This window comes from Lactuca serriola, chromosome 4 (assembly GCF_051521515.1).
Source record: "Lactuca serriola cultivar US96UC23 chromosome 4, Lser_US96UC23_V15, whole genome shotgun sequence".
NCBI lineage: Eukaryota > Viridiplantae > Streptophyta > Magnoliopsida > Asterales > Asteraceae > Lactuca > Lactuca serriola.
The window spans coordinates 139,568,518-139,585,920 of NC_136411.1; positions in this window are offsets into that span (position 1 = coordinate 139,568,518).

Below are 17,403 nucleotides of genomic sequence, written 5' to 3' on the forward strand. Positions count from 1 at the left end.
TAACTTGTATTCTCAGGTCACCAGTAGACAGGTACAGGTGCCAGGCTTTTGAGAAGATGGAGTTCGTTCAAAACTTGTCTTTTATTTTGATATGTATATTTTGGTGTCTATAAAACTTGACAGAACACACTTGTAAGAAATTATATTATTAATGCAATGGATGATGTTGTTTCTTGCTTACTACTATTCATTGTTGTGATACTGTACATGCCGTCCTCCGCCCCTGAATGTTTCCGCCGTTCATGGTTTTTGGGTGTAACAGATTGGTATCAGGGCATTGTTTATAGTGAATTGAGTATATTAACTCATAAAAGATATACTAACTATAAATACAATGGGATAAAAATACTCTGACCAAGAGTTTATACTTTAAATATTAAAATATTTAAATAAGTATACGTGCCTGCATTCATACTAAAATCAATGTCACTAAGACAGTACAAAAGTATTACGATTGTTGGGCAAACAAGTAGACTTAGAGACACATAGTCAAAACTGGAAAGATATAGTCTAATCAACTATATTATCCAAGGGTTGACTAGCATGTGCCTAAGTGTGGTTGTGAGGTTGCAACAAGTCTGAAAACTTACCCACAATACCATAATGAGAACAATAGAACCTAAACTAAAAATACTACAGGAGTATTTTGCATTACTATAAGTTACTTATGTGCTAGATTCTTATACCTCTCTTATCGCGTAGATTTAATGGCTGGATTCCACCTTCCTGAAGACCCGTACTATCCCAACCACGGAAATGCAGGATGGCTGGAAGAAGAACCAGAAGATGATTTCCCAATCCCTTTGGATGATCATGAAGCTGAAGGCTTTTCTGATGGTTCTGACTTAGAGCCAGAAGTTAACAACCTACCTCCAGCCGATCAAAACCCAAACCCTCGTCCAACATTTCAAGGAACCAAACCTCTATGGGCCACAAACTTGAGTAAATGGAGTCAGGAACAAGGTCAACCCATTCCCTACAATGGAGACAAAAGTTTCTAAAACCTCACTGAGGGAGGTTCTGCTGACAGAGTCCTACCAATCGTAGTTCGTAGGATTGCTCGGAACACCGAGCAGGGTCGAGCAGCTATCTACCGAGTCATGGAGATTGACGCCAACTCTGGCGTTAACAATGTCCACATTCGCCAACTAGAGTCTGCTCACGAAAGGGCTCTGGTTCGCAATGCAGCTCTTCGGAAGGAACTCGCTGAAACCCGAGTTAAAGTCAGAGAACTTCAAGCTCAGCAAGCAAGAGCTGATAGGCGCATGAGGGACATAGAATGTCCCCTGTCAGGATCAAGAACTCACTCTGGTAGTTCTCGTCGCCGACAGATTCTCATCAACTTCTCTCTTTTGGATATAACCTAGTTATGTAAAACTATGGTCTAATTCCCTATCTTTGTAAATCATAGGCATGTTAGGTGTTGGTTAGGTTGTAATTCTATCAAAATTTTCCCATTTTGGTTGATGTAAGGCCTCCTTCTGTTGGCCGTTTTTCCCGAAGTTGTTACATCTGTAATTCCAGTAATATTGACATGTACCTAATCTTATGGGAGTTATTATCCAAATGTGATCATCTATTAGTTCTAGATCTACATTCAATCGTATTGTTGGGCTATGAAGAGTTAGTCCATGAGTCATTCTCATCAATTCTTCCATTAAATTCTTATCAATGTTTTCATCTTCATAAACTTTTAGATCAAAGATGCTGCTTCGCAGAAATCCAAGGAGAAACCCTAATAACGAAACACCACCTCCTCCACCTCCTCAACCACCTACTCCTCAGTTCGACACGACAACTTTAAATGTTGATGTAGCTGCAGCTGTGGCTACAACCATGGCTCAATATCATTCATCTGGTTCCACGGGAGGAGGAACCCCTGTCCTGTCTACTCATGGTGAAATCCCGGTGCGCTTGAAAGAGTGCTCCTACAAGCACTTCACCAACTGCAAGCCATTGTCCTTCAAGGGAAACTTTGAAAGACCTCATGATTGAGGAGTACTAACCAAGGGGCAAGATCCAAAAGCTAGAGGAAGAACTGTGGAGCCTAACCATGAAGGGCTCCAACGTAGTCGCCTACACCGCCAGATTCTGTGAGCTGGTGACCCTCTGTCCCAACATGATTCCTATAGAGGGAAAGAAAATCGATAGATACATATGGGGGCTGGTGCCACCATACCAGGGAAATGTATTGGCATCACACCCCGCTACATTTGATAGTGCCAAACGATTGGTACAGCGGCTCATAGACCATGGGGTTCGTACCCCGGCCGCAACAACTACCCTGGCCATCTCAGAACCTACACGAACCGCTGATTCCAAGAGGAAGTTTTGGGATGACAAAAAGAAGGCTAAGGCTGCCAAAAAGCAGCAGGTCGTGGCAGTACATGCCGTGACAGCACCTGCCGCTGCTGCTCCGGTAAAGCAGTATGCTGGAAGTTTGCCCAAGTGCAACAAATGCAACTTCCATCACATCGGTGCCTGCCAGGAGATGCAGTGTATGAACTGCAACGGGAAGGGGCACACTGCCTGTTCATGTAAAGCTCCGGCGAAGCCAATCAACCAAGCCCCCGGTGCTGGAGTGGGCCAAACTTGCTACGGATGTGGCGAGGTAGGCCACTTCAAAAGAAACTGCCCAAAGGCAGGGTTTACCGGTGGAGCGGCAAGAGTTCTGGCCATAGGCCATGAGGAAGCGGTTGCCGACCCCACAGTGGTCACTGGTATGTTCCTCCTCGATAACTCTTATGCATGCATTCTATTTGATAGTGGAGCGAAGAGGAGTTTCGTGAACCAAAAATTTGCTCATTTACTTAAGTAAAAATCACGAGCACTTAATGAACCGTTCACTGTAGAAATGGCTAATGGAAAGACAGAGAGCACTAGCAGTATATTCATAGGGTGTACCCTAACTTTAGATAGTCATTCATTTTCGATCGATCTCATGCCGGTCTACATTAAAAGTTTCGACGTCATTATCGGCATGGATTGGTTGAGTCTTCATCGTGCCGATATCATGTGTTACGAAAAGGCTGTTCGCCTTAATCTGCTGTCTGGCGAAACCTTAGTAGTTTATGGCGACAAACCCGACACGAACCTTCGTATCATTTCGAGCATTCAAGCTCAGAAATTCTTGCGAAAGGAATGTCGTGCATTCCTTGCTCATGTGGCCGATGTGAGCCAAGAAACGAAAGACATTCAGAACATTCCATTAGTACATTACTTCCCCGACATTTTTCCAGAAGAACTCCCAGGATTACCTCCGCAACGTCAAGTCGAGTTCCGAATCGACTTAGTTGCAGGGGCTACCCCCATAGCCAAATCGCCCTATCGTCTAGCACCTGCAGAGACGCAAGAACTGTCCGGTCAACTTAATGAACTGCTCAACAAGGGCTTTATAAGACCAAGGTTATCACCCTAGGAAGCTCCAATCTTGTTCGTCAAGAAGAAAGACGGATCGTTTCGTATGTGCATCGACTACAGGGAGCTCAACAAGCTGACCGTAAAAAATAGTTATCCGTTGCCTCGTATTGACGATTTATTTGACCAACTTCAAGAGGCGAACTTCTTTTCAAAAATCGACTTGAGATCCGGATATCACCAACTACAAGTGCTAGAGGAGGATGTTCCAAAAACAGCCTTTCGGACTCGTTATGGGCACTACGTATTCGTAATGATGCCGTTCGGATTGACAAATGTGCCCGCTGTATTCATCGACTTAATGAATAGGGTGTGTCGTCCTTACTTGGATCAGTTCGTCATCGTCTTCATCGATGACATACTTATCTACTCTCGAAGTAAGGAGGAGCATAGTCAACATCTGCGTCAAGTCCTCGAAACATTACGTTCGGAGAAGCTCTACGCGGAGTTCTCGAAATGCAAATTTTGGATTCGACGAGTCGAATTTTTAGGGCACGTGGTTAGAGAAGAGGGTATACACGTGGACCCTTCCAAAATCAAGGCCATTGAGAACTGGTCAGCACCGAAGACGCCTATAGAAATTCGTCAATTTCTAGGCCTCGCTGGCTACTATCGTAGGTTCATTCAGAACTTCTCCCGCATTGCGAAACCCCTTACAACACTGACCCAGAAGGGCGTGGCCTCTGACTGGGAAGAGAAGCAGGAAAGAGCGTTTCAAACGCTCAAACGAGCCTTCTGCACCGCACCAATACTATCCCTTCCCGAAGGAATAGAAGACTTCGTTGTCTATTGCGATGCGTCGAATCAAGGACTCGGATGTGTTCTGATGCAGCGAGGTAAGGTCATCGCCTATGCCTCAAGACAGCTGAAGACACATGAGGTCAATTACATGACCCATGATCTTGAGCTGGGAGCAGTTGTGTTTGCTCTGAAGATGTGGAGACATTATCTGTACGGTACGAAGAGCACTATCTTTACGGACCACAAAAGGTTACAACACATATTCGACCAGAAGGAGCTCAACATGATACAATGATGGTGGGTCGAGCTACTTGGTGATTACGAATGCGAAATTCGTTATCATCTGGGTAAAGCCAACGTAGTAGCTGACGCCCTAAGTCGGAAGGAATATTCTGGTCGTAGAGTCAAATCATTGACTATGCCTATACATTCACACTTGTCCACACAAATTAAGGCGGCTCAACTCGATGCTTTGAAGCCTGAAAATGTGGCGGGTGAATCGCTGAGAGGGATGGATAAGAACTTAGAGGTTAAGTGTGGCGGAGCTTATTATTACATGGACCGGATCTGGACCCCGAAACTTGGTGGTTTTAGAGACTTGGTCATGAACGAGGTGCACAACACTCGTTATTCCGTGCACCCGGGATCAGATAAGATGTATCTGGATCTTAAAAAGTTATACTGGTGCCCTAACATGAAAGCAGATATTGCTACCTTCGTGAGTAAATGCCTTACTTGCGCAAAGGTCAAGGTCGAATACCAGAAACCCTCCGGTCTATTACAACAGCCTAAGATACCAGAATGAAAGTGGGAGCGGATCACTATGGATTTCATAACCAAGTTGCCCAAGACAACGGATGGACTTGATACCATATGGGTCATCATCGACAGATTGACCAAGTCTTCACACTTCCTGCCGATCAAAGAAATAGACAAGATGGAGAAGCTTACAAGAACTTACATTAGGGAGATTGTACGACTGCACGGTGTTCCCTTATCCATTATCTCGGACAGAGATAGTAGATTCACTTCGAGGTTATGGCAGTCGTTACAAAGTTCCTTAGGAACTAGGCTGGACATGAGTACAACCTACCATCCACAGACCAACGGGCAAAGTGAGAGAACTATCCAAACCTTGGAAGATATGTTGCGAGCCTGTGTGATCAAATTTGGGAAATCATGGGATACTCATTTACCCCTTGTCGAATTTTCCTACAACAACAGTTATCACACGAGCATAAAGGCTGCTCCATTCGAGGCCCTCTATGGCCGAAAGTGCAGATCCCCAATGTGCTGGGCTGAGGAGGGTGATACCCAGTTAGCTAAAGGACGAGTTCCTGACAGCACTCTCACAGGTCCGGAGATCATACGGGAAACGACAGAGAAGATCGTTCAAATCAGTGAGGATTGAAAGCCTCCAGAGACCGACAGAAAAGCTACGCTGATAAACATAGGAAACCGTTGGAATTCCAAGTGGGTGACCGTGTTCTATTGAAGGTCTCACCCTGTAAGGGATTGATACGCTTCGGAAAGCATGGTAAGCTAAATCCAAGGTACATTGGGCCTTTCAAGATTCTTGCAAGAATCGGCCCTGCAGCTTACAAACTTAACTTACCACGCGAACTCAGTAACGTACATTCTACCTTCCACGTATTGAACTTGAAAAAGTGTCTGTCCGACGAGACTCTTGTTATTCCACTTGACGAGATCGAGATCAACGAGAGCCTCAACTTCGTGGAGGAACCAGTAGAGATCATGGACCGAGAGGTCAAGCAAACGAAACAAAGCCGTATCCCGATAGTGAAGGTTCGCTAGAACGCCAACCGAGGACCGGAATTCACTTGGGAACATGAGGATCAGATGAAACTAAAATATCCTCGTCTTTTTACTTAGTTATTTGTAACTACTTATTTTCTTAAATTCTGATTTCGGAACGAAATTCCTTCTAAGGAGGGGATGATGTGACAACCCGAAATTTCTATTATGTACAAACATATCAAGTCAATAGAAGTCAGAATAGTTGCTGTTAATTTTCAGACTTTTTAGAAGAAGTTTAAGTATTTCAGGATTTACACTTTAGAGATATCATGAGAGAGGATGCACTAGGGTTTATTGTGCAAAACTGTTATTCCAAAACTCTAGGAAATTAGAGTTTACTGCCTGAATAAAATATTTTCAGCCAAAAATCCTAAATTTGGGAGTATATATATATGAGAATTTGTCATTTTTTATACTTTTTCCAAAAACTCAAGATCCAAACCCATTTCTCTCTCAAGTATCATCCAAAATCTTTTCAAGATCTTCAATCTAGTAAGTGATTCTAACTTTCTTAAGTGTAAATGGCTGCAACTATATTAGGCAAGTATTTGACCCGGTTGTGCATGGTCCTTTTGGGTTGCCTTCACCATAGCAACTTGATAGGATGATTTAATATGAGAGAGTAAATATTATTAATATATTATGAGAATAATATAAAGAATAATATATTGTTATTTGATTAATATAAGTCATAGAATTAATTGGAATTAATTTGGTGACTTAAAGAGATTAATTAAATAAGAGGGTATAAACTGTCAATTGTTTGATGGTTAAGCTTTAGACTGTAAATCCATATAGATATACAAGGGACGGATTCTAGAAGCTAGGATAGCTTCAAAATCGTCCAAGGGGTTATCTATGGAATGGATTTGGATAGCCTTAAGAGAAGATTATCCAATTAGGGTTTAGGTTGTAACCCTTAAGGAGTCTACAAGTATAAATAGACCCTATGGCTAAGGGAAATCGGCACCTCACCTAAAGTAAGAGAACCCTGGTCGATTTCCTCCCCTCTCCTCTCTCCAAAATCATCTTTCTTGCTATTGGTGTTTGTAAGCCATTAGAGGAGTGACAATTGTGACTCTAGAAGCTCCAAGACAACAAGATCAACAAGGAATTCAAAGGTATGGTTCTAGATCTGTTTCAATGTTGTTATTTAACCTAATTAGTCATTAGAAGTCTTGGATTCAAAGCATGTTTAATTAGAAAGCCTAGATCCAAGCATTAGGGTTTTGCATGCGCACATAGGAAAGTTCTTATGGCTAAAACCCATCAGTTATATGACTTAATCTAGTGTTTTAACACACTTCTAACTGTGAAATCATTCCAAAAGGTTGATTCTTCAATTTACACCAAGAACACCAAGAACACACACTAGTGTTCTTGGACTTTTAGCTCATTTCAAGCTTCAATATAGTAAGTACTTCTATCCTAGAGTCTTATAAAGCTTGTTAAATTCCATTACATCAAGAAATAGTCCCAAGAACACCAAGAACAAGGTGTTTACGGATCAAGAAGTTCTGGAACCGTAAACCCGAAGTAAACGTGCCAAAGTGTGCCTAAGTCCTTCACAAGCCTTAAAAACATGTCTAAATCCTTTCCTTGATGAGCTAAGGACTTGAAAACCCCAAAATACCATAAACCATATGATTTTACGGTTGTAAACTCAAAATGGTTTAGGAACCATAAACTCCAAATAGGAGTGAAATGGTGCCCTAGTTCCTTCCATAGACACATACTTCAAGTAGAAAAGCTTCTAGGGACTTTTAAGGCTTCAAACAAACAAATGGTCAAAAGAGGAGGAGCTCACAGCTGTAAACTCAAGGGTTTATGACCGTAAACTCTTTTGTTAGTGACTACAAAACCGTAAACTCCATAATGGAGTTTTCCTTGAACCCCAAGCACACTAACCTTTCCCTACAACACTTAGATGCAATCCTTGGGACTTATAACACTTGTATAAGGTGTTTAGCATGTCCTAGGGTGTCTTAACTTTGTTTATTAGTTGTTTAAAGACTAATTGGATACATATATGTGATATTATATGTTAACTAGGATCATAGAGTGTGTTCAAGTCTTCACTTGACACCTAGCAATCCTACATCTTCAAATCATCTGTACCACTCACTACAGGTGAGTTCATACCCCCTTAATCAATGGTTTAAATGTTTTTAAATGCTTTTATGGGGGGGGGGGGGCGGGAATACAAGTTGAATATTTATAGTTATTATATCAATCACATGTGATTAATAACTACCAAACCAGTAGTTTTCTTACTGTTCAAACTATTTACTAAACTGTTTTACTTCAAACTGTTTTACAAACTCTTATACTTGTCAAATACTTTTACTTGAACATATTTTATACTTATTATCAAATGCATGCCTATATATGTATAGTTATATAAGTAATGTTTAAAGGGCTTAGGAAGGCCAGCTCGCTTTATCTCCTTTTCCTTGTTGGGATGTGGCTTTAGGGCATCGGTTATCCGTACGAAGGTCGTCTAAATATTAGTTATATATTATGTATACATATATAGACATAAAATTTCTTTCAAATAGTTCCATACCTTTGGGTAGCAAGGGTCTCACAAACATGATCATACATTACTAGTAAGCTACCACAGGGGTAGTTTAGGAAGATACTAAAACTATTACTAGAACAAAGAATCATACAATGAGTCAATTTATTCACGAGTCAATACTTGCTAGATAGAGAGAGCACACATTATAGCTAGTACACACAGTACATTACTATACATGCTAGATAGAGAGAGAACACACATTACAGCTAGCACACGCAGAACATTATAGTACATACAGGCTAGACAGAGAAAGAATACACTTTACAGTTAGCACATTCATTACGTGTACTTTCATGCAGTTATGTGAACCATTAAACGGGTCATGGCACTTCCTGCCATGACCGTTTTTGTATCTAGAATCTCCTTAATTAGGGAGCGTATGAGTTTGCGTATAGATCTATATTGGATTGACTATCCTACACCTTGTTGCTCGCTACAGTGGGACTTGCAAGTCTACAAGTGCCAAATGTCATTTTCTTACGACGTCTTACATCATCGCTTTACTAGAGTCGGTAGCAGGATACAGGTCGATCACATGTTACTTTAAATGTATTTTTTTTAAGGTAGTTAGTACAGCAGTAGTCACTTATTACAAATACTACGGTACTATGATATTTTCCCATTACATTCACTTCGTGAATATTGACACGATGCACGGTAATGTAAAAACTATATTTTTGGTTAATGATAGTCAGAATTAGGAGAACACACACTCTTACAAGAGACACACGCATAGACACTAGAAGCCTTGGTAGAAGGCTACAATTAGTAGAAAACATAAGGTTTTCTAGGAGAGTACAAAACATCTTACAAACATTTTACAAATGCTTTTATACAAACACAGACACTAATATACTTATGATCTCACCAGCTTTAAGCTGATACTTGCTTTCAAGATAACTTCTATTCTCAGGTCACCAGTAGACAGGTACAGGTGGCAGGCTTTTGAGAAGATGGAGTTCGTTCAAAACTTGTCTTTTATTTTGACATGTATATTCTGGTGTCTATAAAACTTGATAGAACACACTTGTATGAAATTATATTATTAATGCAATGGATGATGTTGTTGCTTGTTTACTACTATTCATTGTTGTGATACTGTACATGACGTCCCCCGCCCCAGAACGTTTCCGCCATTCATGGTTTTGGGGTGTGACAGACTCCTTAGCTTTAAGACCCTAAATGTGACCATTTAGAGAGTTTACGGCATGGAGTAAACTCCCTTGGCCATAAACACCTCAACACTCTCCATAGAGTTGGCCTTTCTCATCCTTGTGTAGAGCAAAATTCCCTCAAGCTTCCCTAGCCTTCAAACCAACACTTATGCATGTTTTACCATGAGTTTACGGCCGAAAACTCCTTTGGGCCGTAAACACACAGAAGTAAAATCATGTTAGAGTCATTCAACTTTCCTTAGACCAATCACATGTGATTGCAACACTTGGTCAAAGTGTTTCCTAGTCCCGGAAGGGGTTTCCTTTCATATTGTTGCTTATAAAAACTATATTCATCCCAATATATGTTTTTTAGGACTTATTGTGCTTCGGGACTTCATTCGTGGAACTTCTCATCCTTACACGCATATTCGTTGAGTCAGCTACATCAGGTGAGTTCATACACCATAATAGATCTTTTAACTGTTTTAACTGCTTTAAGGGGGAATACAAGTTGAACACAATGATAATTGTGTAATTATTTATTATAAACATCTTTCAAAATGTTGCTTATGTCTTCTATAAGTGGTCAAAACATTTCAAAAACTATTTTACAGTTATGTTGCTTTATAGTTTAACAAAACTCCGTTTTTAAACTACAAGCATAACTTGGTAGTAAAATGAGTCTTTTCAATAACAGTTCAAGTAGAATACTAGTAAACTATAATGGGTATAGTTTAGGGGTTAAGTTCATACTAGATACAATACAAAATAACAGAAAGAACATACTAAGATGCTATAACAAGAGAAGATACTAGATACTATAATAGAACGAACATACTAAGATGTTATAGCATGGCACTATTATAGGATCTAACTATACCAATGAATCCCTAACGCATTGTTTTAAACAAAAAGTGATAGTTATATTGGGTATACATGATCATATAAATTTAATGTGGATGTTAACGGCTTGCAATTGATTGTAGAGGTTGCGTTTGGTTCCCATAATCTTTTGATAGGGAAAGCATTTAGTATGGGATCTAGCCATCACATTATACCTTAGTAATAAATAAGGAAATTAGTACAATAGTAGTTACTATATACAATACTACAGTATTTACAGTTTACAAACGACAACAGAACAGTCGGGTCTAGTACATTCAGTAGAAAGGGACCATAATGCTAACCTTATGATTCCCTAATGTATACATCAAGGGATATGTGTAAATAGGATCCGACAGGTAATAGGATGTGTTCTTTCCGCTTCATTTCCTTTTCCTTGTTTGGTTGTGGGCTTAGAGTAGATTCACCCAACCTATTATCTATTCGATTTTAGTTATATATATGTCCCGTACACATTAAGTCATCATAAGGGGTACCAGGTATGGGTCAAGTCATAGGACACTACTTCAATGCACAGTTTTCTAGTACAAAGCATACTTTTCAAACAGAACTTTTGGTACTCAAAGCTAGAAACATACCAGTAAAGGGTTTAATCCGTTGTATTAAACCAGTGTAAACTTAAAGGACTTTAGGTGATTGACTCTATAATACCCAAGTTTATACATCATGGTTATATATCATTAATACCCAACAGGTAGTTGGATGTGTGCTTTCCGCCTTATTTCCTGTTCCTTGTTTGGTTGTGGGCTTAGGGCACATTCATCCAATGAACTATCTATTCGATATTAGATTATATATAGCCAGTATAAACTAAGTGATTATAGAAGTAGTCACTGTGGTCACTATTAATTATAAGAAATAAGGTTTTTCTTAAAGGATTTTTTCATTAAATATAAAGGAACTATTACAATTATCTCCATGAGTAACAAGTGAATACACAGGGGTTATATACAACGAGGACCTAACAAACAATGGGATGTGTGTTATCCGCCTTACTTCCTGTTCCTTGTTTGGTTGTGGACTTAGGGCAGATGCGTACAATCAATTTTTTGTTTACTCTGAGTTTTACATAACTTGTATCTACTTAGTACTCATAGAAAGGATTGTAGGATCATTTTTTTTACGTATCTATCATCAAAGTAGGAAATATAGGATTTTCTAGGGGAACAGACGAACTTTTCAAAAATCAGAACTTGTAACTTACTACATTTCAACAACGTTTTTCAAGAACTTTCTACAACTTACATACATCACTAAAATCTTATGAACTCACCAGCTTAATTGCTGATAAACTCTTTCAAATAACTTGTATTCTCAGGATTCTAGTAGAGAGGTACTCGCACTAGGAATTTAGAAGATGGAGCAGTATAGCTCAAGTCTTGTTTTGTTATTTGGTTATGTATTCTATGTTTTGTAAACACATACTTTGTAAACACTTTCTTTCTAATGAAATGGTTGTTCATTACTTGCTTACTATGATACATGTCTTGTGATACTAAACACGATGTCCTCCACCCCCGAACGTTTCTGCAGTTCCGGTTTTAGGGTGTACCAATAGCTGAGCTGCTAGGGTTTCATTCAAAGGGCCCATAGAAGCGGATTGTATCCCTTGTGGCTGATCTGAAGGTTTCTTACTTGTGCTTGAGTAAGTAGATATACCAATATCAGTTATAATCATCGATGAAAGTCACATCGAAGCGACTTGCATCCCTTTTGGTGGATCTAAAGGACCCATACACATCGGTGTGTATGAGATCCAGTAAACCCTCACCCCTTTCAAAAGTACCAGTGAAGGGTGACTTGGTCATATTTTCTAGTAAGCAAGACTCGCACATTTCATCGTCCCTAAGGTCGAATGACTCCAACACCCCATCCTTTTGGAGTTGGGCTATGCGTTTCTTATTGACATGTCCAAGACGAAAATGCCACAGGTATGCTTTGTCCAAACTATTGGAAGAGTCAATATGCAACACATCATTTGCTAAGTTGTCTACAACCATCATAGTTTCATATATTCCATTACAAGGTAATGCTTCAAAATAGAAAACACCATTAAAGAAAGCATTAATAGAACCCTTTTCATTATCAAACGAAAATCTAAATCCTTGTTTATATACACCATGAAAAGAAATGATGTTTCTTGCCATTTATTGCGAATAGCAATAATTATTCAACTCTAGTCCTAACCCACAACTAAGAACTAAAGAGTAAACTCTAATTTTGGTGACAGGCGACGCTCTTCTGTTCCCTATGATCAAGTTTATCTTCCCATGCTCCACATCCTTATTTCTTCCTAGGCCCTGCAATTCAGATCAAATGTGAAAACCACATCCTATTTCAAGAACCCAAGAAATAGCATGCAATGAGTTATTAGATTGAATAGTATAAATACTTGCTAAGGACGAATTGATCTTCCCATCCTTGATATCTTGTAGATATTTCGGGCAGCTTCATTTCCAATGCCCTTTGTCATGGCAGTAGTAGCACTCTGCATCCTTAGGATTGGAGGTGGGTGCAACGGGACTAGCCTTGTTTCCACTAGTAGAGGTGCCATCATGTGACTTTCCCTTATGGTGGCTCCTAGAAGGATCCTTCCTCTTCTTACCCTTCCCCTGCCCAATAGCCAATATGGGGGCAACTTTAGCGGGAGTTGATGCAACAGATTTATCCTTGAGGTTGCTCTCAATAGTCCTCAACAAGCCTTGAAGCTTGCTCAAGCTGACCTCCTATTTGTTCATGTGGCAGGTCATGCGAAATTGGTTGAAACATGGTGGCAAGGAGTGGAGAATGATATCAATCGCCAGTGTGATAAAATAGATATTTATCAAAACATTTCATCAAGAAATATGATTTCATTTCATAATTAAAAGTCGGGATGTCATGTTCCGATACAGATCATAAAGCATAAACGACAACATTACAAGTCATTCAACAAATATATACATATACAGACTTGTAAACAAAAACAACTTGATGATTCGCCCATCTTAAGCTCTTGCGCCACTTCCATTAATGCAAATAAACTGAGTGGGTCGGGCTTGGGAGCCTGGTGAGCATATAGGGTTTTCAAACCCACAATAATTATATTTAATTATAACAATCCACAATAAACCCGATTACCCATTCCTGTTATCCTCACCTTACGTTCCTAAAAATAACATCTATTATAAGGAACTTATTTCAGGATTTTCATCGGGACGGACATTACTGCAGAGGGGCTTCCTCAACAATATGTGTCCTAAAGGCAACCATGTGGGGGATAGAGTACACCGGTGAACACGTCGTTCAGAACACCTACAGGTAATGAGCCTGCTAGTGTTCCACAGGACAGTCTAGAGTAGTTCGTGGTCGTTATCCATACTCTGCTGAATGACTAGAATAACACCAATAACACCGAGGCCTCTCATCTATTTATTACACACCAATTATCTACCCATGTTCTACCCAACATATTAGTAGATAAAAATATACATTTTTATACATTGCTTAAAAACCTGTATAACATGCTTTAATCAATACATATTCCACATAACAGATGAGGCATACACACATAACACGTATTTCATAGAGAATATATCAGATCTATGAGATAGAAGAGAGTGAATATACATTCACACATATAACCACAAAATATATACACGTAGCACGTATTTTATATTAAATACTTCATAATATTGCGTTGGAAATGAAAATAACTACACACTCACTTGATCAAAAGATGATCAGGCAGCACTACGGCTTGCAGAAGTAGTGTCTCTCCGTAGATCTGGAAAATCTTCACAAAAACCGGGCTCCTCGCGGGCAGGGATTCGGCTCGGGAATAACGCTCTTCGGGATTCTCGGGGCTTCGGATCTTACTTCGGGGCTCGGGAATATTACCGGGGCTTCGGGGTACAAACGGCACGCAAAACGAGGCAAAAGACTAGAGAGAAGGAAGAAATTGTACAAAGAAAAGAGCTGCCTTCGGATCCCCTTTTATAGGTGCTGAACCCTCGCAAGTACGCGGGGCATACGCCTCGGATCGTAAGCGCTTGCGTCATCGGAGGTACTCGAGTGCTGGTTTCGTCATCCTTCGCTGTACGCAGGGTGTATATCAGTACGCGGGGTGTACTTCGGATAGACCGGCTGACTCCCCTTCAGATAATATCGGAGGTTTTAAATTAAAAATAAATATTAAATATTTAATAAACTTCAAAAATTTATATCTCCTTCATACGAACTCCATTTTCGACGTTCTTTATATCCACGTGAAGGTGAGACTACGCTCTACAACTTTCGTTCAGACTCCGTCGGCTAATTTTCACTTTTATTTTTATTAATTATTTTTAGGAGGTCGGGACAGAAAAACTTCGTTATAAATTCATAACTTCTTCGTCCGACGTCGGTTCTCGCCTAACTTTTCATCGTTTCGCTACTAACAACGAGATCTTCGATTCTCGTTTAGATTGTTTCGGCTAAAAACCGCTCGATCTCAAATCGAGTATTCGGGCTGCATACTGCCCAGTCGAAACTTCAGAAAATCATAACTTCCTCATACGAAGTCAGATTTGGGCGTTCTATATATATTCGGAAACCTCGTTTCAACTACTACAACATTATCCAAAGATATCGGGCTTATCTCACACTTTAATTTTGACGCTTATTTTATTCTTAATTCATTAAATTATAATAATTAAGAAAATACACACATAAATCACATAATTCACAAATAATACATTTTATTATTTCAAATTGGGGTTACAAAGATTAACCTAGACTATTACATTGCTAAAAATGGCAAGCCCAGAAACACGGGCGTTACAATTCTCTCCACCTTAGAATGATTCTGTCCCCGGAATCACACACCAGCAAACAAATGCGGATAGCGACTCATCATGTCACTCTCTGTCTCCCAGGTGAGATTTGGCCCATTCGTGTGTTTCCATCGGACAAGCACTAACTCAACCATCTTACGTCGCAATTTCTTAGTCTTTCGGTCAACGATTGCCTCCGGTTCCTCAATCAACCTTTTGTTCTCATCGATCCTCAACTCCGAAAGTGGAATTATATCGGGAACTTCTCCCGTGAATTTCCTCAAGTAACACACATGAAAAGTGTTATGAATTCCATTCAGTTCTTCTGGTAGTTCGAGCTTGTAAGCTTGGTTCCCAATCCTCTGAAGAACTTTAAACGGTCCAATAAACCTTGGACTTAACTTTCCCCTTTTACCAAATCTTATAAGTCCCTTCCACGGCGAGACTTTAAGCAAAACCGAATCTCCAACTTCAAAAGTCATCGGTCTTCGCTTTTTGTCAGCATAGCTCTTTTGACGGTCCTAAGCTGCTAACATTCTTTCCCTAATTATTTTCAACTTTTCTGCAGTTTGATGGACTATCTCCAGTCCCATAAACTGCTTTTCCCCAGCCTCAAGCCAACAAGACGGCGTACGACACTTCTGTCCATACAATGCTTGATAAGGTGCCATCTTTATGCTCGAGTGAAAACTATTATTATAGGAAAATTCTACCAAAGGTAAATGTTCATCCCAATTACCTAGGAATTCCAAGCTACATGCTCTCAGCATTATCTTCAAGTGTTTGTATCGTCCGTTCGCTCTGACCATCAGTCTGCGGATGGTAAGCTGTACTTAAACACAACTTGGTACCCAATTCCTCTTGTAGAATTTTCCAAAATCATGAGGTGAAACGGCTATCACGATCCGACACAATCGTTAGCGGAACACCGTGAAGCCTCACAATTTCCTTCACGTAAGAACTCACAAGCTTTTCCATAGACCATTTCTCATTGGCTGCTATGAAATGCGCACTCTTAGTGAATCGATCAACGACCACCCAAATCATGTCGTGACCACTTTTTGTTTTGGGAAGTTTAGTGACAAAATCCATAGCAATGTCTTCCCACTTACCCATAGGCACAGGTAATGGTTCTAAACTCCCGTATGGTTTCTGATGTTGTGCCTTGACTCTTGCACAGGTCACACACTCCGCCACATATTTCGCAATGTCGAGCTTCATCGTCGGCCACCAATAATAGGGTTTCAGGTCCCTATACATTTTAGTGCTACCGGGATGAATCGAGTACATGGTTTTGTGAGCTTCTTCCATCAGAACATCTCTGACTCCTGCTGTCTTAGGTATCCAAATCCGATCTTGGAACACCTTCAGTCTGTGATTGTTTACACCGAACACCAACGTTTTGCCCAAACGTTCCTCCTTCCGGTCGTTCTTCTCAGAAGCTTCGCTTTGAGCTTTCTTTATACTTTCCAAAATAGTCGAGACAACTTCAATTCTCAACGCTCTTGGCCTTTTCCTTTCAAGATTGACTTTCCGACTGAGAGCATCAGCGACAACATTGGCTTTACCGGGGTGGTAAAGTATCTCACAGTCGTAGTCTTTAAGTAATTCCAGCCAGCGTTGTTGCCTCATATTCAATTCTTTCTGAATAAAGAGATATTGGAGACTCTTATGATCAGTGAAAAGTTTGCACTTCGTGCCATAGAGGTAATGCCTCCATATTTTCAGAGCGAAAACTACCGCTGCCAACTCCAAATCATGAGTCGGGTAGTTCTTTTCATGCTCCTTCAGTTGTCGAGACGCATATGCGATCACCTTATCCCTTTGGGTCAAAACGCAACCCAATCCAACCCCAGACGCATCGCTATAAACAGCGAAGTCTTCAACTCCATCAGGTAGAGAAAGTATCGGTGCCTCGCATAGTTTCTTCTTTAGCTTCTCGAATGCTTCTTTATGCTTATCATTCCAAGCAAAAGTAGCTCCTTTGTGGGTC